The sequence below is a fragment of the Podarcis vaucheri genome (genome assembly GCF_965113315.1).
Source record: "Podarcis vaucheri genome assembly, chromosome: 2".
NCBI classification, from domain to species: Eukaryota; Metazoa; Chordata; class Lepidosauria; order Squamata; family Lacertidae; genus Podarcis; species Podarcis vaucheri.
The window spans coordinates 73,199,718-73,226,120 of NC_138760.1; the positions used below are offsets into that span (position 1 = coordinate 73,199,718).

Consider the following 26,403-nt stretch of genomic DNA (forward strand, 5'->3'; position numbering starts at 1 on the left):
CGCGAAGGGAGCCTCAGTGGCAGGCGCAGCGGAGGGAGGTTTGAATTCAAATTCTATATGAACCGTGTTGCCTGCGGTTAAGACAGTGTTTCCCAACCTTTTTTGGACTCGCCCGCCTCCCTCCAGGCAACATCTCGCGGTACACCAGGCAACATCTCACGGCACACTGGTGTACCGCGGAACACCGGTTGGGAAACACTGCTCTATAGCACTATAGCTCAATAAGTGTTTCTCTTCCAGATGCCAATAATGTGTAACGTTAGGGAAACATCACAGAATAAAGTTGAACAATGTATGGACAGTCTAGTATAAACCTACAGTTAAAGCACTATTGTTGCACAATACGCCCTCAAAAAACCCACCAAACCCAGAGTGCCAGAGAAGCAGATTTTTCTTAAGAGGATAAGAAGTGCCTTGCTAGATCAAATCAAGGTCTACCTAGACTAGCATTCTTTGCAAGCATCCTGGCAATCAGGCACTAGCTGATCCACCAAAGGAAACCAGATCCATCTTCCATGCCAATCAAAGAATTGTAGAGTTGGAAGGGACTCTAAGGATCATCGAGTCCAGGCATGGCCAAACTTGGCACTCCAGATATTTTGGGACTACAACTCCCATCATCCCTAGCTAACAGGACCAGTGGTCAGGGATGATGAGAATTGTAGTCCCAGAACATCTGGAGAGCCAAGTTTGGCCATGCCTGATCTAGTCTAACCCCCTGCAATGCAGGAATATGCAACTGTCCCATACAGGATGTCAGGGAACTGACATCAGAGGAAAGGGAGGTGGTAGGGCTCCCAGAGGCTGGGAGGGAGTCAGCAGCTAAAGCAGGGACCAGCAGGGGGAGCGAGGGGTCTCTGGAGGAGGATCTCAGGAATGCTGAGAGAGACGCAGCAGCCAAGGCAGGAACTAGCAGGGGAGAGGGAGGGGTGAGAGACACGTCCAGCGAAAACAGCGGGGAGGTGTCAGAAGCAACCATAGGGAGACCCATGCTTCGCCGGAAGCTGCCACGTCGTGAGTCCAGGAGACGCGTTTCCGTTAAGGAGCTTCTTTGCTGGAAGCGCTTCCGCAGGCAGCCACTGTCAGACTCTACGAGTGACTAGAGCAGACATGTCTGAGGAGCTCTGTCACACACAGAGGTTTGTGGAGCCGCACAAACTCTGAGGGAGCACAATTTTAAGCACAAGCAGCTAATCATCCCCTCACAGCAGTCTGACAGACTCTGTACGCTGCCTGTGCAGGAGAAAGCATCATGAGCGATCCAGCCGGAGCCGGAGCCGGAGGAGCAGGGGGTGGAGCTGGTCCAAGCTTGGAAGAAAGATACCGAGCATTGGAGGTCCAACTTGCGCTGCAGACGGCGAGGCTCGAGGAGAGAAGGGCTCAGGATGCAGACAAGAAGGGGAGAACCACGCAGTTCCCCAGAAAGGTACCAGGATTGGTGCAGAAGTTTGGGGGGGACCCCAAGGATTACCATGCCTTTAGGACAGAGATGCAATATGCCCTTAATGTGCAGTTTGATGAGTTCCCTGATGAGGAATCGCGAGTTGCTTTCGTAATTGGGCATCTTGAGAAGGGGGCGCGGGACTGGGTTCGACCCCTGATGGCAACGCACAATGACATCCTAAAGGACACTATGAAGTTCTTTCGTGCAATGGATATCATGTTTTCCAGCGATATTGAGGAAGGGGTGGGTGCGCAGACAGCTAATGGCTTGCAAGCAGGGAAGCCGATCTGTCCGTGAGTACTGGACTGAATTTACCATGCTGATTCACAGATTGGGGTGGGATTTATCGGCGGCACCCATTCAGATGCTATTTGAAGAAGGTCTTTCTTCGGCTGTGAAAGACGAGCTGTCCCGGAGCCCCAGGGCGGTGTCTATGGATCAGCTGACCAAATCTGCGCTGACCATTGGAGCGCGCCAGGAGGCAAGAGCCTTGGAGAGGCGGGAAGGGAGAGGGGAACGTTGGAAGGAGTTCCGCATTCCAGACATTCCTGAGCCAGCTTTCCCGCCGGCAGAGCCGATGGAAGTCGGAACAGCCCGCGCGCGCGCAGTTTCAAAGCCCAGTGAGGGGGCTAAGAAGGAGGGAAAAGGGGCCCGGAAATGCTATCTCTGCCAACAGCCAGGCCACTTTGCCAGAGTCTGCCCCCAGAGGAAGGAATGGCAAGGGATGGTGGGAGCTGTTGAGGGGGGAGAGCAGGGAGAAACGGAGCAGGTAAAAGCCAACGCCTGGTTGCCACAGTCGGGGCACTGCAGCCAGGCCAAAGAGCAGTGAAAGTGCCCGTGCCAGAAGCTCCTCGACCTGCTCTAGTGATTGAAGTGTCGCTAGAGCTGCAAAATGGACACCCCCTAAAAATAAAGGCGCTGTTGGACTCAGGCAGCTCCTGCAATTTTATGAGCAAGGAGTTTGCTGCTGAACACCAGATACAGACGATCCCTTTAAGCAACCCCCTGCAGGTGACCACGATCGATGGCAGGGAACTGTTGGGAGGAGGAGTCAGCTTGCAGACCGTCCCAATGATAATGAGGGTGGCAAGGCACACAGAACTGATAGCGTTTAATGTGGCCACCTTGGGAGGCGCTCCCATTATTTTGGGAATGAGCTGGCTAGCCCTACATGATCCGCTGGTGGGCTGGCATCAAAGAGTGGTTTCCTTCGGTTCAGCACATTGCTTAGAACACTGCAGGGGGGAAAAGGGTTCAGCAGGGGCCCAAGCCACCCTAGCAGGGACTGAAGTAATGGAGAAGGTGAAGGTGCCACCACAGTATGCAGATCTCAGCGACGTGTTCAGCGAGAAGGAAGCTGACCAACTACCCCCGCATAGGCCCTTCGATTGCCAGATCAATTTACTCCCTGGAGCACAGCTTCCTGTAGGCAAGTTGTATGCCATGTCAGACAGGGAAATGCAGGAGTTGCGGGAGTTCATTGACAAGAACCTGAAGAGAGGCTTCATCAGAGAGTCCAAGGCAGCGGGGGGTAGCCCAGTGTTTTTTGTGGATAAAAAGCACACGGACAAGCCGAGACTTGTATGTGATTTCAGGCGGTTAAATGCAGTGACAGAGCCGGCGGCTTTTCCTATGCCCAGGATTGATGATATTTTGACCAGGGTGCGGAAGGGAAAGATTTTTACAAAGCTGGACCTAAGGGGGGCGTACAACCTGATACGTATAAGGAAAGGGGATGAATGGAAAACCACCATGTTCACCCCTTTGGGGGCATTTGAATATCTCGTGATGCCTTTTGGATTACAAACAGGCTCCGCGTGTTTTCAATCGTTCATGAACCACGTACTGGGGCCTTTGCTCTACAAGAATTGCGTGGCCTTCCTAGATGATGTGTTGGTGTATTCGGAGAATGAGGAGCAACATGTGAGAGACGTCAGAGAAGTGTTGAGCAGGCTGCAAGCCAACAGGCTGTGGGTGAAACTGGAGAAGTGTCAGTTTCATACCAAGGAGGTGGAATTCCTGGGGTACCGCCTGTCAGACAAGGGGTTGGCCATGGACCCCGGCAAGGTTCAAGCAGTGCTGGAATGGAAAACACCCAAAACCAAGAAGGATGTGCAGAGGTTCCTAGGGTTTGGAAACTTTTATCGTAAGTTCATCCGAAACTTCGCCCACCTGACGGCGCCCATCACGGACTGTCTCAGCAGTAAAAAGAAGTTTGTTTGGACGGCGGAGGCGGAGCGAGCGTTTGAGGAACTGAAAAGGGCCTTCGCCTCTGAAGAACAACTTCTGCATGTGGATTTACAAAAAAAGCTGAGGGTCGAAACAGACGCATCTGACAGAGCCATAGGGGCGGTGCTTCTTCTGCAGCCGGGGAAGGAGGAGTCAGAGTGGCGACCGTGTGCTTTCTTTTCGCGAAAGCTGAACAAATCCGAGAGGAACTACACGGTGTACGACCGGGAACTTCTTGCTATTCATGAGGCTTTCCGGAGATGGGGGCACCTGCTAATTGGTGCACAACATAAGGTGCAAGTGTGCACGGACCATAAGAATCTAGAGTATTGGAGAACTGCGCGAGTGCTCAACCAACGGCAGTTGAGATGGGCCCAGGAGTTCTCCAAATTTAACTTTGAGATTTGTTACGTGCCAGGCCCAGAGAACGTTAGGGCGGACGCTCTCTCACGCAAACCTGAATATTTGGAGGGGGAGGGAGCACCCGAAGAGACCCATGTCATTCCAGAGGACCGCTGGGTGTGTGGGGCGGCATTGGTGGGGCAAAGGGAACTGGTAGAGGGAACGGTGCAGGATGAATACGCCCAGGACAAACTCAGGGGTCTCAGGAGGGAGGGAGACAAACCCGGGGGTTTTGAGGAGAGAAACGGGGCGTTGTACTACAAGGGAGCGTTATATATACCTGAAGGGGAATTGAGGGAAAAGGTACTCAAGCAACTGCACGATAGCCCCACAGCAGGGCATTTTGGGCAACACAAAACCATGTGGCTGGTTACCAGGGAATTCTGGTGGCCCAAGGTCAGGGAAGATGTGCGGGAGTATGTGAGAGGGTGTGACCAATGCCAACGAGCCAAGGGGGAGAGGCGGGCACCGGCAGGTTTATTAGAACCACTACCCACGCCTGAAAGACCATGGGAAGCAGTGGCAATAGATTTCATGACTGATCTGCCAAGGTCCAGAGGGAAAACAGCCATCATGGTTGTGGTAGACCTGTTAACCAAGATGGCCCACTTTATAGCCTGCTCACATGCGGTCACAGCAGAAGAAACCGCTAAATTGTTTGTAGAAAATGTGTTTAGGCTGCATGGCGCCCCCTTGAGGGTGGTTTCTGACCGAGGGAAACAATTTACTTCCAGGTTCTGGAGGAAGCTCATGAGCTTACTGCATGTAGAGGTTAATTTCTCAACTGCCCGTCATCCAGAAACCAACGGGCAGGCGGAAAGAGCTAATGGTGTCCTCCAGCAATATTTGAGGTGTTATGTGAATGACAGAGAGAATGATTGGGTGGAGAAGCTGGCGTTGGCAGAATTTGCCTACAACTATGCAGAGAACGTGTCCACGGGGATGAGCCCCTTTTTGGCTAATCACGGGTGCCATCCCCGAGCCTTCCCAGGGGGGGAAGGGGAGAACTGGAGCGTTCCAGCTGCAGAACAGTTTGTTGAAGAAATGGAAGCGATCCATCGCCAGCTCCAACTTAACTTAAACAGGGCTAAGGAGGAATATAAGAGGCAGGCAGACAAAAACAGAAGGGAAGGTGAAAGCATTAGGGTGGGGGACCAGGTGTGGCTGTCCACCCAAGGGTTACCATTCAAAGGGGGTTGTAAGAAGTTAAGACCCAAAAGGCTGGGCCCATTTGAAGTCACGCAGCAGGTCAACCCAGTGGCTTTCAGACTCCGGTTACCGAACCACATGAAGCTGCACCCAGTGTTCCACAGGTCGTTGCTGTCACCGTATAAAGGGGACAGAGAAGGGAGGGTCAATAGGGGACCAGCTATGGAGGAAAAGGAACACAGCTACCATGTAGCGGAGATTCTCGATTCCAGGTGGAAGGGAGATCAAGTAGAGTATTTGGTAATGTGGGAAGGGGAGCCGGAGTCGGAAAACACCTGGGTCATGGCAGAGGATGTAGATGACGAGGTTTTGATAGAAACTTTTCATCAGAGATTCCCTCGTAAACCTCAGCCAGTGGCGAGGTTCCGGAGGGAATACTTTGCCACCACCGACGAAGAAGAAGAGTTGGAGGGGTTCTCTGATTCCGAGGCGGAGGAGGATTCAGCGAGCCGGAACGAAGACCGATGGAGGGAAATGTTCGAGACGTCTGAAGATGAAGAGGATTCTTTTCGGGGTTTTAGCTCCTCACCGCCCAGAGGAGAGAGTAGGGGCGGGGGGGAAGGGGGCCCTGGAGGGGAGGTGGATGTCAGGGAACTGACATCAGAGGAAAGGGAGGTGGTAGGGCTCCCAGAGGCTGGGAGGGAGTCAGCAGCTAAAGCAGGGACCAGCAGGGGGAGCGAGGGGTCTCTGGAGGAGGATCTCAGGAATGCTGAGAGAGACGCAGCAGCCAAGGCAGGAACTAGCAGGGGAGAGGGAGGGGTGAGAGACACGTCCAGCGAAAACAGCGGGGAGGTGTCAGAAGCAACCATAGGGAGACCCATGCTTCGCCGGAAGCTGCCACGTCGTGAGTCCAGGAGACGCGTTTCCGTTAAGGAGCTTCTTTGCTGGAAGCGCTTCCGCAGGCAGCCACTGTCAGACTCTACGAGTGACTAGAGCAGACATGTCTGAGGAGCTCTGTCACACACAGAGGTTTGTGGAGCCGCACAAACTCTGAGGGAGCACAATTTTAAGCACAAGCAGCTAATCATCCCCTCACACAGGGATTGAACCTACAACCTTGGAGTTATTAGCACCATTCTCTGACCAACTGAGCTATCCAGCATCCTAATATATATCAGTTTTCAGGAATCCACTGTTAACGAACTGAGCAGACTCCCCTCTTCCCATAGCAATTATACAAACACTCTGTAAAGCAAGAATATGCATCTCAGTTTCCTCAGAAGCTAGAAACAGAAGTCACTCGGTTCCTACTTTCCCTGAACACAACCTCCTTAGGAGACCATCTGCTGCTGCAGACATGTGCCACTTCCCATGACCCAGGTATAAGGCCAGTTCAGCAAAAGGATTAGACTGCTTGGATTCCATCAGCATTTCTTAAGAATTCTCTGATCTAACATGGATTGTATTTAAGCTCTGAGTTCACAGAGGAAATGTTCAGCCCAATCTCTCCCTTACTTCAGCAAAAAAACAATTTATACCAGAACCTCTCCATGGTCAAAAATATTTTATAGGTCCTAATTAAATGCAGGTGGTGTTTTTGCCCTCAAACATGGAGGTCTCCTCCTCCTGTTCCTATGTGTCATGCAAGTCAACATTTATCCAATGCATTTTATTGCTTGATAATAAACAAACAAACAAACAAATAATAATAATAATCATTTATTATTTATACCCCACCCATCTGGCTGGGCTTCCCCAGGCACTCTGGGCAGCTTCCAACAAAATATTAAAAGACAGTAATCCATCAAACATTAAAAGCTTTCCTAAACAGGGCTGCCTTCAGATGTCTTCTAAAAGTCTGGTAGTTGTTGTTCTCTTTGACATCTGGTGGGAGGGCGTTGCACAGGGTGGGTGCCACTACCAAGAAGGCCCTCTGCCTGGTTCCCTGTAACCTGGATTCTGGCAGTGAGGGAACCGCCAGAAGGCCCTCGGCGCTGGACCTCAGTGTTCGGGTAGAACAATGGGGGTGGAGACGCTCCTTCAGGTATACTGGACCAAGGCCATTTAGGGCTTTAAAGGTCTTTGAATTGTGCTTGGAAACGCTTGAAGACTTAGCAAGTCACTACATAGTGCGGGGACTATAAAAGGAAAACCAATCCTCGGGTTTTACATCAGAAGGACCTTCCAATAGATAACCTAGATGCTTTGTGGCAAGCAGAGTCCTTAAAGGAATACAGAAGAGGTACCCCAAGTTGGGCTGCATAAATTCTGTGCAGGCACAGGGAAACCTATGTGATGCAGAGCACAAAATTCCAGCTTTTTAAAAAATAGGTAAGTCAAAAGACAAACCTTGGGGACGGCAAGGATAGATTTGAAAAGGAGGTGGGAAAACCTAGCGTAAGAACAATTGAGAAGTTGATTGCTAGTTCCCTGTTCAAAACACATCTTAATCAGTAAATGTAACAAGCAAGGAAAGTTTATATGCCCCTGAACCCTATTATCATGTATCCCCATGACTGGGAGACTAAGCTCTTCAAGACTGACAGTGATTTGCTCCAATCAAAAATGTTCTTGCACAACTTGCATTAATTGTGTGATGACTACAGATGACAATTACAAATAAGGAAGTGAGGGGAGGGGGTCCCATAAGCATTGGGCAGCTTCAAAGCATTCTGCTGGAGGTTTGGGTAAGTTCTAACTTGACATTTCTGCATGCCTCTTCAGTCTCCCATGAACAGGAGAAATGGGACAAATTAAACAAAATATAATGTAAATGCGCTCAATATTATTTTCCTTATGCAGCTTGCAGGGTTTGGGCTTTTTCTACATGAAATCTGGGAAACCTTGCCACATAATTATTATTTTTTTAAGTGCACACAGCCTTCACATTTAAAAAGGAGAAAAGTGTAAACATTTATCCTGGAACTCTTGCAGTTCACTAGTTTAATAGAGGATCCTGCCTATGCCAAGTAGTTCTTATTCCAGCAAAGCAGTGGGATGTGTCAGAATAACTAAGGAAATAAGAAAACTGCCTTTCATTAGTCAAGGCCCAGTGCAAACAGGGTGGCATCTGCTGGTGTTATTTGCCAAGCACATGGGCTCACGGTAGCCAGCATCTCTCAACAGCAACCATCCACGTTTCTAGCCTTCTTTAACCATCCCACACTCATCGCTCATAAAACGGGGCTAATCGAATCTCTCTTAAAAACTCCCTTCCACTTAATACCAAGAAATCCACCGTCTCATCCTGCACTGCACCCTCCTCTCTCGTTAGCAAGGCTTTGGGCTTTACTGCCCAATCAATTCCCTGCAGTGGGGCAGCATCTGTCACAGGCAAAGGGAACAAGGCAGCCTCAAGGAGCAAGCATTGCCCCTCCACAAGCCTCAGATCCTCCTCCCCTCCCCTGCTCTTGTTTGTTATTACATGTTGCCTGAAAATGGGAGCCGTAAACCATGTCGTTCAGCAGCAGCTGCTGAAGGGAGCGTCACTTCTACCGCCGTTTTTTACAAGCCAGATTTAGTGCCCAATGAAAGGGGAGACTGTGCCATTTATCTTTTTATCAGACTTCAGCATTAAAGGGGTGGGGAACACCAAAGCAACAAGCTCCACCACCACCACCTCCTCGGCTAAAGCAAGTTGTGCTCTAACCCCCTCCCCAGATCAGCCACTGACAACCTAATGCCCGCCAGATGTTATGGACTACAGCCATGCTGGCTGGGGCTAAAGCAAGTTGGGATTCCAAAACATTTAAAGAGCACCAGGTTGGCAAATGCTGTAATTGATGAATGATGAATGGGGTCATAAGCTATACATGGAATGGTGCATGGGGGTGAACCGTGAATCCAGACACTTCCTCCAATTGCACCTGGAATATTTAAATGTGAACTCTAAATATGCCACACCCCATCACTTTTCTGTAGGTGGCTGGAGGGATCATATGAGTATGGTCTGCTCACATGAACTCAAGTTCATATGGCAAGGTTTGTGCACAGTGGAGTGGGTATATAAGCCAAAGGCTCACTCCCCTCCAAGCCCCATCTCATGTATAAGTTACCGTATTTTTCGCTCTATAAGAAACATCAGACTATAAGACGCACCTAGTTTTTGGAGGAGGAAAACAAGAGAGAAAAAATTCTGAATCTCAGAAGCCAGAACAACAAGAGGGATCACTGCTTTCGCTGCGCAGCGATCCCTCTTGTTGTTCTGGCTTATGGGATAGCTGCGCAGCCTGCATTCGCTCCATAAGACGCACACACATTTCCCCTTACTTTTTAGGAGGAGAAAAAGTGAGTCTTATAGAGCAAAAAATACGGCATAGCCAGGCCATCTGTAACCCAACGCCAACATGGACTATCAATACAGTTGCTCAGAAGCTACAATACTAGTCTGCTCTTCTCATAGGAACAGTGGGATACAAATGTAGCAAATAATTTAAGTTTAACCAGCCTTCCCAGACCTGGTGTCCTTCAGATATTTTGTACTACAACTCCTATAATCCTGGACCACTGGCCACAGGTGACTGAGGCTGATGAGACTTGTAGCCCAAAACTAAAGAGCACCAGGTGGAAAAAGACTGATCTACCTAATAGCGTAATATATTAAGGCTCTTTCTCCCACATCCTTTGTAGTCACACACCCAGCAGCAAGGGGCTTCTCCAAACACTTGTATTATTAGCCCTCACTCCTGTTGAGAAAGCACTTTCCTTTGACAAGTGCATATACCACACCTTCACCCAGGTAATTTAAATAAGGCCAGAGCACAAAGGCTATTGTTGGCTACCTTCACATGCTGGAAAGCCAAACCTGGAGGGGCACAGCAAATGCAGCTAAGGAACAAACTGTGCCTGACTATTGGGAAAGAAGGGACAATAAAGTTGACATCATGGTACACAGCAACTAGCACTAGATGGGAGGATAGGAAGGGAAGAAGGGAGTGCAGCGTAGGGGACAGTTTTCCTGGCACTTAAACTCACTGACACAGCATTGCTGTGGGCATGCAAATAAGGCTTAGGAGAGCTAGGCCCATGGGGACTGGGTGCACATCCTGTACAGGATGTGATGTGTACATGCTGTACTGGCACATGCCAAATGAAGGGGAGAAACTCAAGATGAATGCACACTCACCTGCCAGTTCAAACCAGCCTTCTAGACAGGCAGGCCCTGAGAAAATACTGAGTGCATTTGCACAGACTATCTGAAATATTGAACACCTTGCAGAGTGCTGACATGACAAGGGTGCTAGCTTCTTTCCATATTGTGCCACATTTGTTGTGCATGACAAAGTTCAGAAGGGACGTGGTCTCTCTCGGGACAGAAGAGGATGAAGAAGCTATGGTCCCTCCAGAGATTGTTGGACTCCCATCAGCCTCAGCCCGAATGGTCAGTGGTCAAGGATTATGGAACTGGAGTCCAACAACCTCAGGGGAATCAAAGGTTGACCATCCCTGTGCCATAACCACTAAGCACTCTCCACAGCCCGCATTGTGGGTAGAGGCTGAGGGTGGCATACAAGGGGCCCATATGGCTGCCAACACTGAAAGGATGCAGCCTATCATGAAAACAACAAAAGCCACAGCTGTGCTGTTAAGAAGGAGCATTTCTGAAATATCCCTATCAAGCCGGTGCAACAGGAGGCTCAGCTCTGTTTGGCATTTCCTCCAAGAGGTCTCCTGTTAGGCTGTGCAGTAAAGTTCTCACAGCTCTTTCCATTCACTGCCTCTCCCATCAGGACTGGCAACAGAGATGAGAATTGCAGGCAATTCTATCAGGTGTCTCCTGGGAACTACGGTAAGCAACCTACTATCTTGAACCAGGCTGAAGCAAATCATTCCCCATTCAGTTACCATGCCAGCAGTCACCCCACAGTTGTTCTAAATCATGCCTGGATTTTCCCTGTCCATTCCACAACCTCTCCGGCAAAATTGAACTTCATATCTGTTTCTTCCAACAAAGGCTTCCTTAAGGCTTTCCACAACTTCGGAAGACTGGTAGACACATATACACTTTTAAAGACCAACAACTTTATTGTCGTATAGACTTCTGTGGGCTGCAGTCCACTTCATTCAATGCATAAAGTTTTCTTTTTAAGGAGACAGAAAAATAAGAATTACCTTTTAAGCTAAAAACCAGGAGCAAACCATAACAGAAGGTCCAGATTCTGACTTTGATGGGCGGCATCCTGAAATCAAGCGGCCAAAGATGACATATAATAAAGCTCAGGGAGAGGCAGTGGGTGCTATTTGTATTTTAGCTTCTGCTATGAACCCAGGCTTATTATTTTAATTGTGATGTGCCTAATTACCCACATAGCACTACAAAGCCACCAGAACCCAGAACACTCACTCTCTGACAAAGTGCAGAGCTGCAGCTGCTTTCCCTATTTTGCTTGACTGGCAGTGGGGTCAGATGACAAAACATTTCTTCCTAGGTTCTCTGTTACAGTAGTGTAAAGCACATTTGCACTAAGGTACTTGAGAGCAAAGCATAAATCTACCAGTATTCCTCATCTCCACCTAGAGAGCCATAAACGTATTGCTTGCCAACGGTCAGTACTTTCTGGGATGGATCTAGGGCCATGGCCAATCATTTGCTCCACGATATGGGAGTAACCGGCTGGTTTGTTACCCCATGGCAATGAACAGTGGCAGCACATTGCTCTCATGTCATTTGATTGCTAGTCAGGAAAAAGCAGCATCTCTGTTGAGCAAAGGCAATTGCCAAGTTGCCGTGGGGCAACAGATTCCCACTGTGTTATGCAATAGAGCAATAGGGCTAGCCTTAGAAGGGGATGAATTCCTCAGGTAAGGTCCCCATACTTTGTGGGCGTTACCTTAGCCTGGTATGTTGTGAGTGGGAAAGAATTCAGAACGTGGTGGGTGTTGTGGGAGGGAGGTAGAATGCCATACAGACAGGTACAAAATATGAGCTGCTCTATGGTAAGGATTTTCCCAGTAGTGATGTATGGAGAGCTGGACCATAAAGAAGGCTGATCGCTGAAGAATTGATGCTTTTGAATTATGGTGCTGGAGGAGACTCTTGAGAGTCCCATGGACTGCAAGAAAATCAAACCTATCCATTCTTAAGGAAATCAGCCCTGAGTGCTCACTGGAAGGACAGATCGTGAAGCTGAGGCTCCAGTACTTTGGCCACCTCATGAGAAGAGAAGACTCCCTGGAAAAGACCCTGATGTTGGGAAAGATGGAGGGCACAAGGAGAAGCGGACGACAGAGGACGAGATGGTTGGATAGTGTTCTCAAAGCTACCAGCATGAGTTTGACCAAACTGTGGGAGGCAGTGGAAGATAGGAGTGTCTGGTGTGCTCTGGTCCATGGGGTCACGAAGAGTCGGACACGACTAAACAACAACAACATGGTACAGATGGAAGGGCCATCAATCAACAGATGCCAACAGATACAACAAGCAACTCCTGGTCCACGTTCCAGGCCATAACTTAACTGCTCATGTATTTTCACTGAAATAAATGTAGAATTAGTACTTCAAACAACAGATTCTACATCATGTATATCCCTGAAGAGTTATGATATAGGACTTGCTAATATAAACCAGGTATTGTTAGACTACCACTCGTCTCAGCCTCAGGCAGCATGACCTATATAATCAGGGATGGTGGGAGTTACAAGCCCCATTCTTGATCTAAACAAACAACAATAGGCTCAAGATAGGAAACCTTTTAGCACTTTCTTATGATCTGTATCTTTAGTATCACAGGGTGGATAAGAGGGGGAGGAAAGAACTGAGTGTAGGCATTTGACATTTTCTTGATGCTGACAAAACTTCTTGCAATGCACTTAGCTAAATCTAGAACAGTTTGTGTGGTACTGTTTGTGTGGAAAGTCTGTTTGCTTGCCTACCTTCTGCACTGTGTGTGGTCACTTAGGAAATTTATAAGATCAAGCAAGCCCCAAAATATAGACTTGGCCTTTTGTATGTGCAAGTAAGACCAAAGTCATTATTATGTCAAGACCTCTCTATCACACAGCTAGTTTTCAAGGCAGGATTTTTTAATACACATGATTCAGAGCTGCTCTCTATGCAGTCATTTCATCTAAAAGTTGCTTATTTTTAAAAGAATTTTTTTTCAAAATATTTGTTCAAGCATCAAAAGCATCTTATTTACAGATCACTTCCTAGCCAAAATTCTTGAAACTGTTGATAACATGCTACCATGTCAAACCACAATCATTAAAGAGTAAAATCCAACAAAAGAGATATGATTATTATTTTTTTTCCTTTAGAAGTGCAACAACTGATACTAACTCAGGATGAGACCCAGCCAGGCAAACATTATCTGGAAAAAAATATTATTGTTGTTGTTGCATGTTTTGCATAGTATTATGCCAGCTCTATAGCAATATTTTGCTGTTCAACTTGTTTTATTTATTTAAAAGTTTATATATTCTGCCTCTTTTTCTAAACAAAGCGAACACGCAGCAACAACCAGAATGGCTAGCAAACATAAAACAATGAAAGCACTCAGCAACCGTCACAGTGGCCCACAAACCCAATTTGCCAAACCCCCCAAAAGTCTTGATAGAAAAGGCTGGTTTTCACTAATGTCAAAAGCACAGCCATTAATAAGCCAGACATTTCCCATCCCTACAGAAGACATTGCCCAACAAAGGTGCCACAACAGGTTAAGACACTACCAAACTAAAGGGGGTGTTTATTTGGGGGGTGAAAGCCACACATTTATCTAAGCATGTGAGGAGATGCACACAGGAAAAGCCAATCCTTAACATTTTGGGGGGGAAAGCACAAATCAAAACCAATTTACTTCTCTTTTGTAGGTTTACCTATGTGCTCACTTTGTCACTGAGATATATGAAGTGGAATAAGACTAAGTGAGCTCTGACCCACAAAAGACTTGTGTCACAATAAGTTTGTTAGTCTTTATGATGTCTCAGGAGTCTCTGTTCATTTTGCTGCAATGGATTAACCCAGCTACTCCTCTGCAAATTCTCGTAAAATATGGCAAGGACTCACTGCTGCCAAATGATGCACAACCGAACAACAGAGAAATATTGAACAAACCACTTTACTGTCACGAGGGGAATTTCAACCAGTATGCCTTTGGCTTTCCCACAGCATGCTCAACTTTCTATCTAGTACAGGGATGGGGAACCTGCAGCCCTCCAGGTGTTGCTGGACTACAGTTTCCTGACCACTGGTCCCTGATGGCTGGACTGGTGGGAGCTGCAGTCCAACAACATATGGAGGGGCACAGATTAGCCACCCAATTCTAGGATGCCCAGTCCTCCATTAGTATCTTGCCACTAGTCTTCTTGTGTCATATCAAAACTTACACAGTTCTACTATTCCCATTTTTATCTCTTCCATATTTTCTCAAAGCCTGACACAAGTCACCATACGAGGTGGGGGGCGGGGAACAAAGTACAGAATTGGAATTGGGTAAGCACAAGAGGGGATCCTCTTTCCTAAAACACAGCAATGATAACCGTCTTTGTAATTGCAACGTATGATTCTGTGCCAACCAACTCCTTGGTGATTTATTCATGGGGGGGGGGCGGGGACTGCAATTGCTAGTCACATTCTGCTCCTTTTTTTTTTTTTTTTGCATGCATGCATGCATGCAGTTTATTTTTTTTAAAAGCCACAGAGAGCAGTGCTATATATATTCGAAAAATAATAACAAGAAGAACATCAAATGAGAGATTTTGGTACAGCCTCCTGATTATGCACCTGAGCTGCTCTGTACCATTTTCCTGTTACCTTGGCTTCAGTATAGGAGTGAAGAGCTGAGATACTTATTTAAGGATAGGACTTTGCCAAAGCCATTATTGCTGCTTTCACTGGGATAAATAGTGGGTTAAAGAGCCCAGCACCTGGTATACTAGTGAATCAGTGAGCAAGGCCAATGTTGCTGACCCTTCAGCCCTTGCTCAGTTGAAAATATGGCCCCCATTTAAAAAAAAAAAAACAGTTGCCAACCAGGAATCTATAAAATACAACAGCAACCACCTTGAACTACAAATCCCATCATGCAACAGCTCTCGCTCTTTGCCAGAAGAATAGAATACAGTACAGTATGAGATTCTGTTAACTTGTGCCTTCATGTTAAGAAGAAAAGCTACATCTTATATGATGCAGTACAGAAGGAAGGCATTTGCACGTTTGCCAGTATCCAAGAGGAAAAGGGGGTGGGGAGGCAGAGCCAAACGTTTCTCAAAGTCCAGAAGAAACTTCATTGCATCAGTTCATTAGTGTTAACATGGACAAAGGTACCAAATGCGCACAGCCCTGACCTCATAAGTCACTCTAACAGCGTATAAATAAATGAAAGACGTGTCTGTAAGGGAGTCCTTCCCTGCGGTGTTTTACAATCTACTACACACACATACAGGGTGGTGGTGTACAAAAACTTTACTGGCACCGATCCCCACCCCCTGCCCAACCCCAGTAGTCACGCCAAGAGTTCACACTTACTGAAAAGCCTTCTAAGTGATCCCAATGAGATCTGCAGCCAGGAGCCAAGCAATGCATTGCGTTATATCGGTAAAATGGGTGGTGGTGGGAATTTCACAGTGGCGGTCCATGCCACGCCCAACACAACAGGCCCCTTGAGTGCGCTTGACATTACTGGGTCGCCCAACACCATATCCAGGCGCGACTAATCGCCCCTCCTCCATCGCCCAAATGACCAAGGTAGGTCTCCGCCGCCACTCCAGGCCCCGGCGCAACTCCAGGCGGTCCCTACGCCCTCCCTAAACACAACAGCCCTTCCGCTAGGCAGCCACGACGTTCCCGCTGCTCCCCCGGCCTAGACGCTGCAACAAGCAACAGCCTCTCCTGCAGCCAGGGGATCTGCAAAGGACATCTCCAGGGATCTTAAGTAATCGGCCAATGCATGCGTTCGGAGGGGGGGTGGAGGTGGAAAGGGAAGGCGACGACACAGCCCCATAATTCTCTCGCTGTATGTCCCGATCCGTCCCCCCAGAACAAAGGAGCCTGCTGCCGCTCCGGCTCCCCAGCAGCCTACGCTGCACAATACTCAAGCGCCAGAGGCAAGCCGCCCCGGGAATGGGGGAACGCCCTCCTCTCTTCGCCCCCCAACAAGCCCCCGCGGAAAGGCACTGCTCCCTACATCACCCCTGCAAGCGGGACCCGCCCTTCAGGCCCCGATCGCCGGGGTAAGAGCGCCCGGGGCTCCCGGTCCGGTTCGGCTCCCCCGCTTCCACACCCCCGGTTACAAGAAGAGAGAGAGCGCGCGTTCACACGCACACACCGGCTCCGTCCATTCAGCCGCTCCCCGGTGCAAGCGGCTCCTGCAGTTACCTCCGCTTCCTCCCGCAGCCTCCGCCTCCCAGCTGCCTCATCCCCGGCCAGCCGCCCGCCTCTCCCGGCGAGGATTGCGAAAGAAGCCCGCGAATCACCGCCGGCCTTGCAGGTGCAGAGCGCCCGCCCCGCTTGACCGCCCGCTTACCTGACGGCACCCGAGCCTCCTCTCCCCCGCCGCCGGCTCAGCCACCTCGCATAGCCGGGCGCTGGGAGCCCCGCGGGCTCAGTCCTCCTCCTCGGAGGTCCCGGCTCGGGCCAGTCCTCTCGGATCCGCCTCCTGCTCGCCACCGCGCGCCTCGGCTTCCCAGCCCCTTCCCCCCAGACAGCTCCCCCGATGGAACCGGCCGCTGTGCTCAGCTCGTCGAAGAGGAGGAGGAGGAGGAGGAGAAGCGGCAGCGAGGGCAGCAGCAGCAGCAGCCTCCCCCTCCCGAGGAAGTGGGCTCGTCCGCAGCGGTCTCCATCTGCACCTACGGGCAAGGGAGAGGGAGAGAAGCTCGGGTAGAAGACCGTATTGCTCCTAAAAGCCTCGGTCCCTCGGCGCCTCCGGAGGGCTTCCGACGGCTGCGCCCGTAATGCGCCAAAAGCACGCGCCTCTTGATCTGCGGGAGTGGAGGGATTGCTCACTGGGCACCGGCGGGAATGCTATGGAACGCGCCGGAAAAGGAGACGGCCGTGGAGAGCAGGAGAAGTCTCGAAAGCGCCGGCGGGCGGGAGAGAGCGCCTTTCAAGGCCGCTTCGCTCTGCTCTCTCGCGGGCACGCTCGTGCAATTGCTCTCGGTGAAATGGGCCTGAGAAAGGCGCCACAGCCCTCGCCTCTCCGTTTAGGGTTCTTCCAGGACGGACTGTCCCGCCTAGGCGTTTAAGGGGAGCGTTCCCAGCAGCCATTTACCGGGCTCAAATGCAGCCATTAATAACACACCACCGCCTGCTTGCTGGTGCGCTAGGTATTAAAGGCACAAAAAAGCGGGGGGCGGGGGTGGAGAGAAGTACATTGAAAAGTTGGCTGCCCTGCCCTCAGCGGGGCAGAATTCAAGGGGTTCCTCCTGGCTAATTGTGAAAAACCTCTGAGGAGAACCTCCTCTGCAGCTGCCCACCCGCCCAATTCCAGGCCTTTGGGACTTGGTGACTTCAGCTGTGGGGGTGACTTCTGCCCCCCCCCCCGTTTCTTCATTGGAACCTCCAAATAAGCGAACGGAATACAGTGGTGCCCCGCAAGACGAAATTAATTCGTTCCGCAAGTTTTGTCGTCTAGCGAATTTTTCGTCTTGCGAATCACGAAATCCCATAGGAATGCATTGAAAATCAATTAATGCGTTCCTATGGTCAAAAAAAGTCCAAACAAAGCCAAATTTGGTACAACAACAGTTTATTAACTGCTCTTTAAAGTCACACATACCGTAAAGAGCAGTTCAAAAATTGAAGGGAAAATAAATTAACTTTATAAACAAAACATGTCTTTGTTTTTAGACAAAGGAAACAAAGTCGCGAGACGTTTTCGTCTTGCGAAGCAAGCCCATAGGTGAAATTCGTCTTGCGAGGCAAATCGAAAACGGAAAAACCTTTCGTCTAGCGAGTTTTTTGTCTTGCGAGGCATTCGTCTTGCGAGGTACCAATGTAATACATAGGCGGACCATGTGATGTGTGAATGTGCAAGCACAAGATTCCCTTTTACCTGTTTTCGAAAGGAGTTGCCCAATGAGGATTTCACCTCATTAGTCTTTGGTTTTATTTTTATTTTTTTAATAAATATTTATTAAAGTTTTCACAGTATTACATAATGAAAAAGAAAAAAGAAAAAGTACAAAATAAAAAACAGTTAAAAATAATTCCATCTTTTCGTCACTTATCTTTCATTTACTTGTTTCCCGGACCTCCTCATACCTCCCTTTTTTGTATTCCAGTTCAATTTATTAGTTCAGCAATTCCTTTCCCTCCTTATTATCCTGATCTTTAATCTTAATATATTGTAGCATTAAATTTTTACCTATTAAAAATCCAATTTTTCCATATTCTTTTATACCATTACAGCTAGAAACCACTTAACTTCAATCAAACATCATTCTAACATTCATTAATTTTGCAGTATTTCTATAAATAGTCTTTAAATTTCTTCCAATCTTCTTCCACCGACTCTTCTCCCTGGTCTCAGATTCTGCCAGTCATTTTCGCCAATTCCATGTAGTCCATCATTTTCATCTGCCATTCTTCCAGAGTGGGTAAGTCTTGTGTCTTCCAATACTTTGCAATAAGTATTCTTGCTGCTGTTGTAGCATACATAAAGAAAGTTCTGTCCTTCTTTAACACCGATTGGCTGACTATGCCCTGGAGAAAGGCCTCTGGTTTCTTCAAGAAGGTATATTTAAATACCTTTTTCAATTCATTATATATCATCTCCCAGAAAGCCTTAATCCTTGGGCATGTCCACCAAAGGTGAAAGAATGTACCTTCAGTTTCTTTACATTTCCAACATTTGTTATCGGGCAAATGGTAGATTTTTGCAAGCTTGACTGGGGTCATGTACCACCTGTATATCATTTTCATAATATTCTCTCTTAAGGCATTGCATGCCGTAAACTTCATACCTGTGGTCCATAACTGTTCCCAGTCAGCCATCATTATGTTATGTCCAACGTCTTGTGCCCATTTAATCATCGCAGATTTCACCGTTTCATCCTGAGTATTCCCTTTCAACAGCAAGTTATACATCTTTGACAAAGTCTTAGTTTTGGGTTCTAACAATTCTGTTTCTAATTTTGATTTTTCCACCTGGAAGCCGATTTTCTTATCCAAATTGTATGCCTCCATTATCTGATAATGAAGCCAATCACGCACTTTGTTTTTTAGTTTTTCAAAACTCTGCAATTTCAATCTATCTCCATCTTGTTCCAAAATTCCCCAATATTTCGGCCATTTGACCTCCATATTGAGCTTTTTCAGAGCTTTTGCTTCAATCGGTGACAGCCACCTTGGGGTTTTATTTTCCAATAAGTACTTGAATCTTATCCAAACATTAAACAATGCTTTCCTGACAATATGGTTTTTAAATGCTTTATGCGCTTCATCATTTTCATATATTGCACTTGATATAACTTTATTTCTCTCAAAATCTCTTGAGACTTTGGTTTTGCTCTCAATTTTTTTTCACTTTCCTTTATTTTCTCCAAAATTTTATCCTTCTTCTCATTTTGGATTCTCTTCTTTAATGCATTCTGTTGTATCAGGAACCCTCTCATAACCGCTTTACTTGCATCCCAGATTACTCTTTTTTTCCACATTGGTGTTCATATTTATCTCAAAATAGTCTCTCAAGGTTTTTTGGGCCTTCTTAAGGACTTCTTCATCTCTGAATAAGGTGTCATTCATCCCCCATCTAAAGGAGCCAGTTGATATTAGTTTCATTTCCATCTTAACAGCATTATGGTCAGAGCAGGTTTTTGGGCAGATTTCCACTTTTCTTGTCTTTGGTGCCATTCCTCTAGTTACCCATATTTGGTCAATTCTTGTCCATGTCATATTGGCTTCAGAAAAGAAGGTTCATTCTTTAGCCATGGGGTTCTTTGTTCTCCAAATATCAACTAAGTCCAAGTTGTCTGTCATCTCAAAGAAAGTTTTCGGTAGTCTACCATCCTTAGTGACTACCTGTCTTTGTGCCTTGTCCATATGTGTAGATACCACTCCATTCATGTTTCCCATCAAAATCACATTATAATCCAGATACTCCATCAGGGTCTCATGCAACTTAAAAAAAAAATCAGATTTCCCCTCATTTGGTGCATAAATTCCTACTATCAAAATTTTTTCTCCTTGTATTTGAATTTCAATTGCCACAAATCTTCCTTGGTCATCTTTAAAGATAAATTTCGGTAATAATCTGTCCTTTGCATAAATCACAACCCCTCTTTTTTTAACCTTGTCCGATGAAATGAACTCCTGACCAAGTCTTTTATTAATCAATAGTTTCCTGTGTAACCTTGTTATATGTGTTTCTTGTAAAGAAATCAAGTCCAATTGTTCCTTTTTTAATAAATGAAACACAGATCTCCTTTTCTGAGGGGAGTTCAAACCATTACAATTCCAACTTAATAGTTGCAGAGCCATGATGCAGTTACTTTACTTCTCCTCCAACTGCACCCAGTGCCTGTTCCTGTTCTGTCGGTGGTATCCCCTTCTTCAGGCGGTCTTTTAGTTCCGGAGGTAAATCTGGTACGTCTAAAGTTTCACTTACAAGTGCTCTTAGCTCTCCTGTAACTTTCTTCTGCAGGTCTTCTCCGTGGTCTCTCCAAAATTTATCTTTGTCGTCTTCTGATCTTATTTTTATCTTCTTCCCTTTATAACTGAAGGATAGGCCTTGGGGGAATTCCCACCTAAAAATGATTCCGTTGCTTCTCAACAGGGCAACCAAATCTCTATAATTGGACCTAAGGTCCAAAAGATGTTTCGGAATATCCTTAAATATTTCCACTTTTGACTGATGTATTTCCAAGGTCTTCTGGAAGTGCAGACTCAAGATTTTGTCTCTCTCCTCTTTTGTTCGGAGGGTGATCAAACAGTCTCTCACCCTGTTCTTCCTCCCTCCTTTTCCAAGCCTGAAAGCACTCACTATCTTGAAACTATCCTTCCCCAAATCTGGGTTCCAAAAGTCTACAAATTCCTGCGTAAGAAATTCAATCAAATTGTCTTTCTCCAATTCACGTATGGCCCTGACCCTTAAATTCGCTTGTTTCTCCTTCAACTCAATCATAGACAGTATTGACTTGTGGTCTTCAAGTTGTTTGTGCAACGGTGGTATCTTCTCTTCTACAGTGGCTGTAGCAGTTGCAATTTCCTTAGCCTCTTCGGCTGCCTTTCGTGTCGAGGTGGATTCCTGCAGTAATTTCTGGATAGTTTCTGTATTGGTATTTACCTTCTGTCCCAAATTATTAATACTTGTGGTATTTTGATCAATTTTGCCTGATGCCTCGGCTACTTGTTTACTTATTCTTTCCAAAGATTCATTTATTTTTCCTAGTGCCCGAGCCAGGGCATCATCAGCTGCCATACCTTTGGATTTAGGTTGTGCCGATGAGGTTACTGTTGGTAAACCAGAAGGGCCAGATGTCAAAGCCCTTCTTTGCAGCCCACCGTCTGTGTGAAATACTCTGCCAGACCTCGCTGCTTGTAACAAATCTATCTTCTCTTTCCCACCTGCCATAGCCCTCAAGATATAGCCCAAGGTCAATCTCACGATCAGAGTCAGAGTTGTTTTGAAGTGGAAAATCCCCTTAGCCCAGCTGCAGTTGTAACAGTTTCAAACTTCCTCTAGGGGGACACAGTAACAATCAAGAATGTCTTAAAGTAATTAACTTCTCCCTTTCGCCCCCCAGTTCACCAAAAAGACAACAGTTTCTATCTCATTTATATCCTGTTACTTTAAAACCAGAAGAAGCCTGTCAGCAATATTGTATCTTAGTTGTATCTCAGATGCAGAGTTAACTGTCAAAGAGAACTTTCAAGAGCAGCGCAATTCTCAATACGGCTTTCTTACTGTCACTGGGAACCGTTCCAGGGTTTTAAGCAGTGGATTTTAGTTCCTCTTCCTCTTTTTTTGCAGGGAAATAACGTTCCAATCTTCTCCCCCCTCCTCCCCTGCTTTTAAGGGGGGAAATCACTGTTTTGAAATTTTTATCCTTTTCCAACGTCTTTTAAAGCTTCCGCTTTCAAGTTCATTGCTTTACTCCATTTACAAGAACGGAAGGCAGACTTCCTGTTTATGCCTCTCCGCTTCGGTGCCAAATTATTCATAAAATTTGTAAAGTTCCTTTAATTCCGAAGTTAGCCTACTCACGGATCGTTGTTTTACAGCCAAATTGTCCCAGGAAAAAGGCAGCGCTCTCTGGTAACAGCTGCATGGCTTCACTCCACGGAAGAAGCAGACGACTCACAGCACCGCGCCACTTCCCCGCTCCGCTCTGGAGCCCGTTGCTGGGCTCCTTTGCCAATTGGGGGGGCGCAAACGGTGCCCACCGAGTCCCACGGTCACAGGCTTCACCCGCCTGTGATTTTTGAAGGGTCCCCGCTGCGCCGTAGCGGTAAAGACCCGATTTCCGTAGAGCCGGTTCCCTCCAAGTCAGAGGGAATCCGCCATTACCGATGGCGCCACCCCGGAAGTCCTTAGTCTTTGGTTTTAGGCCCTTAAAGTTGAAAGCGTCTGTGAGTCTGAGCCTGGCGGCCTTCTGAAGAGGGAATTTCTCTGTTTATATACAATGTGATTAAGTGGCCTGCTACTAGCATGAGGTAGATGTTTGTCCCCCTCAGCTAGGACAATGGTGGGGAGGGGGACAACTATGTTTGCAAGTATCTCACGATGAAACCCTGATTGCGTGCCCTAGTGGCTGTCTCTAGCCTATTTAAAGAATAAGAATAAGAATATCTTTATTAAACATTTTAGCTGCATGTTTGGGCCACCTTTGTTGAGGGAGATTGTCATAGGATCATAGAATTCTAGAGTTGGAAGAGATCACAAGTAGGGCTTGAACCCACAACCCTGAGATTAAGAGTCCCATGCTCTACTGGGACAACTATCCTGGAGTGTTAAAATGTCATATGAATAAATTCATACAACATTATAGAGAGCTTGTTTACTGTGGGGTTATTAATATTAGTATTATATATTCCCCTTTTGAGTTAGAAGCCATGTGCTTTCTGACAAGGATAAAGATACAGCTGATGCCTCAAAGAAGCCACTCTGAGCGGTTCGCCCAATACAATGAGCTGCCCAGCGCACATGTTATCCACTGCCACCATGTGCCCATGAGGGGACATTGCAGCACAGTTTTCCATCCCCAAGCAGAGGTTGCTTTGATCAGGGGTGAGCCTACTAGGAAGATCAGAACAAGATGAGATCAGAGGCTCTCATTGGTCAAGGAGTGAATAACGGGGCCAGTGTGGTCTGTCATATCAGATATCTTGTGTCACAACAGAGTAGCACCAGGTAAAAATAATACAGGCTAGTTCCAGAAAGTTACATTGAGTTAGACAGTTACAAATACCTAAATAGTTACATTCCTAAACAGTACTACAGTACAGTACTTTAATTTCCTAAACAGTACTACTTTAATTAATGTGGAAGCAAGCCCCACTTAAATAAATGGGATTTACTTTTGAGAATACATTTATTTAATAACTACTTTCTTTCCTATTTTTTACCTACCCTTCAGCATAAGATCACAGGGTGTGTTACTACCATATCACCTTAAAATACAATGAAATAGTTCAAAGCAAACCAAATAATATACATCAGACAACAGCAGTGGTTCCACAAAAATCACAAACATCTTAACTATCCAAGACACACCTGCTGTTCGTGTCTGTCATTCCTTTATTGCTGAAAGACAATTTGATGCAATTGCAGAGAGGCATGCCAAATCAAACATTTGGCATGAATTGATTGATCCTGAGTGATTTTAATACTGATTTTATTGTTATTTTACTCTTTTTGTAAATTGCTCTGGGAATTGTTTGACTGAAGGCTTGTATCTAAATGTAACAAAGGTATGTATGTATGTATGTATGTATGTATGTATGGGCAGGTATTTCAAATCAGACACCAGGGAAGGGCTACATGGGTGAGTGGCAGAGCTTTGCATGCAGGTAGTCTTGGGTTCATTTCCTGCCATCTCCAATTAAAGGGACTTTATTTAGGTGACAGACTGAGAAAGACCTCTGCTGGAGATCATGATTACTGCTGCTTAGTAAATCACAGAGTCCAAAAGTGCAGAGCAGCTTCAACATGTACAGAGGATACTTGTCCTTTTAGATGGGAGTGAAAATACTCTGCAACTAAAGGGCAGAAATCCCGCAAGTATGAAAACGACCACATGGTAGGAGTTCAGCAGGAAGCTCTTGAGGTTCCAGTGGAGAATTTCTTGTGACCATGACAGATTTCCCTTTGCAATTGAGAACATAAAGCATAGCTGTATCACAGTCGAGATATAACAATGCCGATGTACATAACAGCATAAAACGTATCTCTGCCACACACATGCACATGCATAAACATTGGTGGCAAAACAGGGGTGATACAGACATGCTGCTGATTACCTTACCACTAACCGCTTATGGTCAGCTCTGCTCATCCTGAAGTTGTTGCTGCCTCAGGCTGTGCACAAGAGATAGGAGGAGGAGGAGAAAGGCGATGTGCATAGGATGTACATGCCCTGTCTAGTTTTGATAAGGAAAGGAATGTGGGGGAAGCTGCTTGCAAAAACTGATGTCCACAGATACATAATGGCTTTAAGGAGGGTGGAGAACAGTTACTGAAACAAGCAAAGTGGAATCTTTTGCTTAAAAAGTAATCCAAAGGCGCAGCAGCACAAAGCCTCCAAATGTCTTCCATATCTATCTGACTGCAGTTTTGCCTCTGGCATATTTGAGCATCCTCTGGAAGCTCCAGCTTTCACTTGCCCATTCTCCTATATCAGACCACTGAATCAGTCACTGACCCTTCTGTCCAGCCAGCAGATCCTGTGCTAAATCTCTAGGTGACAGTGCAACCCAAGCAAAAGTACATCACCCCTTATTGAGTTGAGGATTATTTCTAGGTAAGCATGCCTTGGACTGCAACCTTTGAATAGGTGCATTTGGCTTTGCTGAAAAAAACTGAAAACTATCAATAAGGTCCTTCATGCACATAAATGACTTTGTCACCTTAGTTCAGGGATGGGGAGCCCCTGGTCCTGCAGATGTTGTTAAGCTGCACTCCAACATCCCACACCACTGGTTATGCTCACAGGGCTGCTACCACTCAAAGATGGATGTCACAAAATTCCACCATGTGGTTTCTACAACTTCTCCACCCAAAAAGACCCCCATGATACAAGTCATGCCCAGGGTCAGCCAAAAATAGAAGATTAAAGGTCATCAGTCTAATGTCAGTACCTTTTCACTTTTCAGGTGTACATTATTTGAGAGAACTAGAGACAGCAGTAAGGTGAGTGTGGGAATTCAGAACAAAATTAGACTGCAAATTCAGACAATGTAATGCTTTGTATTCTAAATGTGTACGTTTTGGCACATGGAAGGTCTCTGGGTCAGTACTCAGGAATTACTATTATGAGCTGACTTTCTAAGTCATGCACCCCCAAACTCGGCTCTCCAGATGTTTTGGGAATACAATTCCCATCATCCCTGACCACTAGTTATGTTAGCTAGGGATGATGGGAGTTGTAGTCCCAAAACATCTGGAGGGCTGAGTTTGGGGGTGCCATTTCTAAATTAAAAAAACACCGCATTCTCCAGAACCAGAAATTATATTTCTAAAGACGTACAAAAATTCTAAAGTGAGGTAGAAGTAATTGAAACATACATTTGCTGCTTTCTGAGACATTTGTTTTCAAGGTAATGAAACAACAACAGTTGATTATTTATCATTTAGTTAAGATAAATCAGGTTTTGTTTTTGTAAGAAATCATTCTATCTTGCATTCCTATTTTTGTTACTATATTTAATGCCTGGAATTTTAGTACAATTTTTATATCTAGTAACATTGTTAAAATCCAAATTTGACTTGATTGGTCTGGTTTTTTGTTTCATTTTTAAAAAGTAAGTCATATGCTTGGATCCTGCAGACTGAGAACTGGGAATGCTCTCTGCACCTAGAAAGCAGGAAGCTGTGAGAGGCCAGCAGTGAGCCTCATCGCCTGTCTCTTTGCCCTCCCCCACCACTGCTAAGGATGCCCCTGCTGTGTCCTTGCTGGTCACAGCAACAGGAGTGACAGTACATTCACTAGCCCAAATAACACATCATCAGGCTGACACGCTTTCCTTCACTTCCTCCACCCTAACCCATCTTCTGCTTGAATGGAGATCGCACAATCCTCATTTG

The 26,403-nt window shown here is 46.5% G+C and overlaps 1 protein-coding gene across 2 annotated transcripts in view; it reads right to left on the minus strand.

Moving 5' to 3' along the window:
• The window catches only part of RNF44 (ring finger protein 44), a 66,867-nt gene extending 49,174 nt beyond the window's left edge, over positions 1-17,693 (minus strand). For both annotated transcript variants that reach the window (XR_014217090.1, XM_082213570.1), the window contains exon 1: positions 16,687-17,693. The gene's annotated coding sequence lies outside the window, so the exon portion shown is untranslated. The remainder of the gene's footprint in view (positions 1-16,686) is intronic.
• Positions 17,694-26,403: the final 8,710 nt, after the last annotated feature.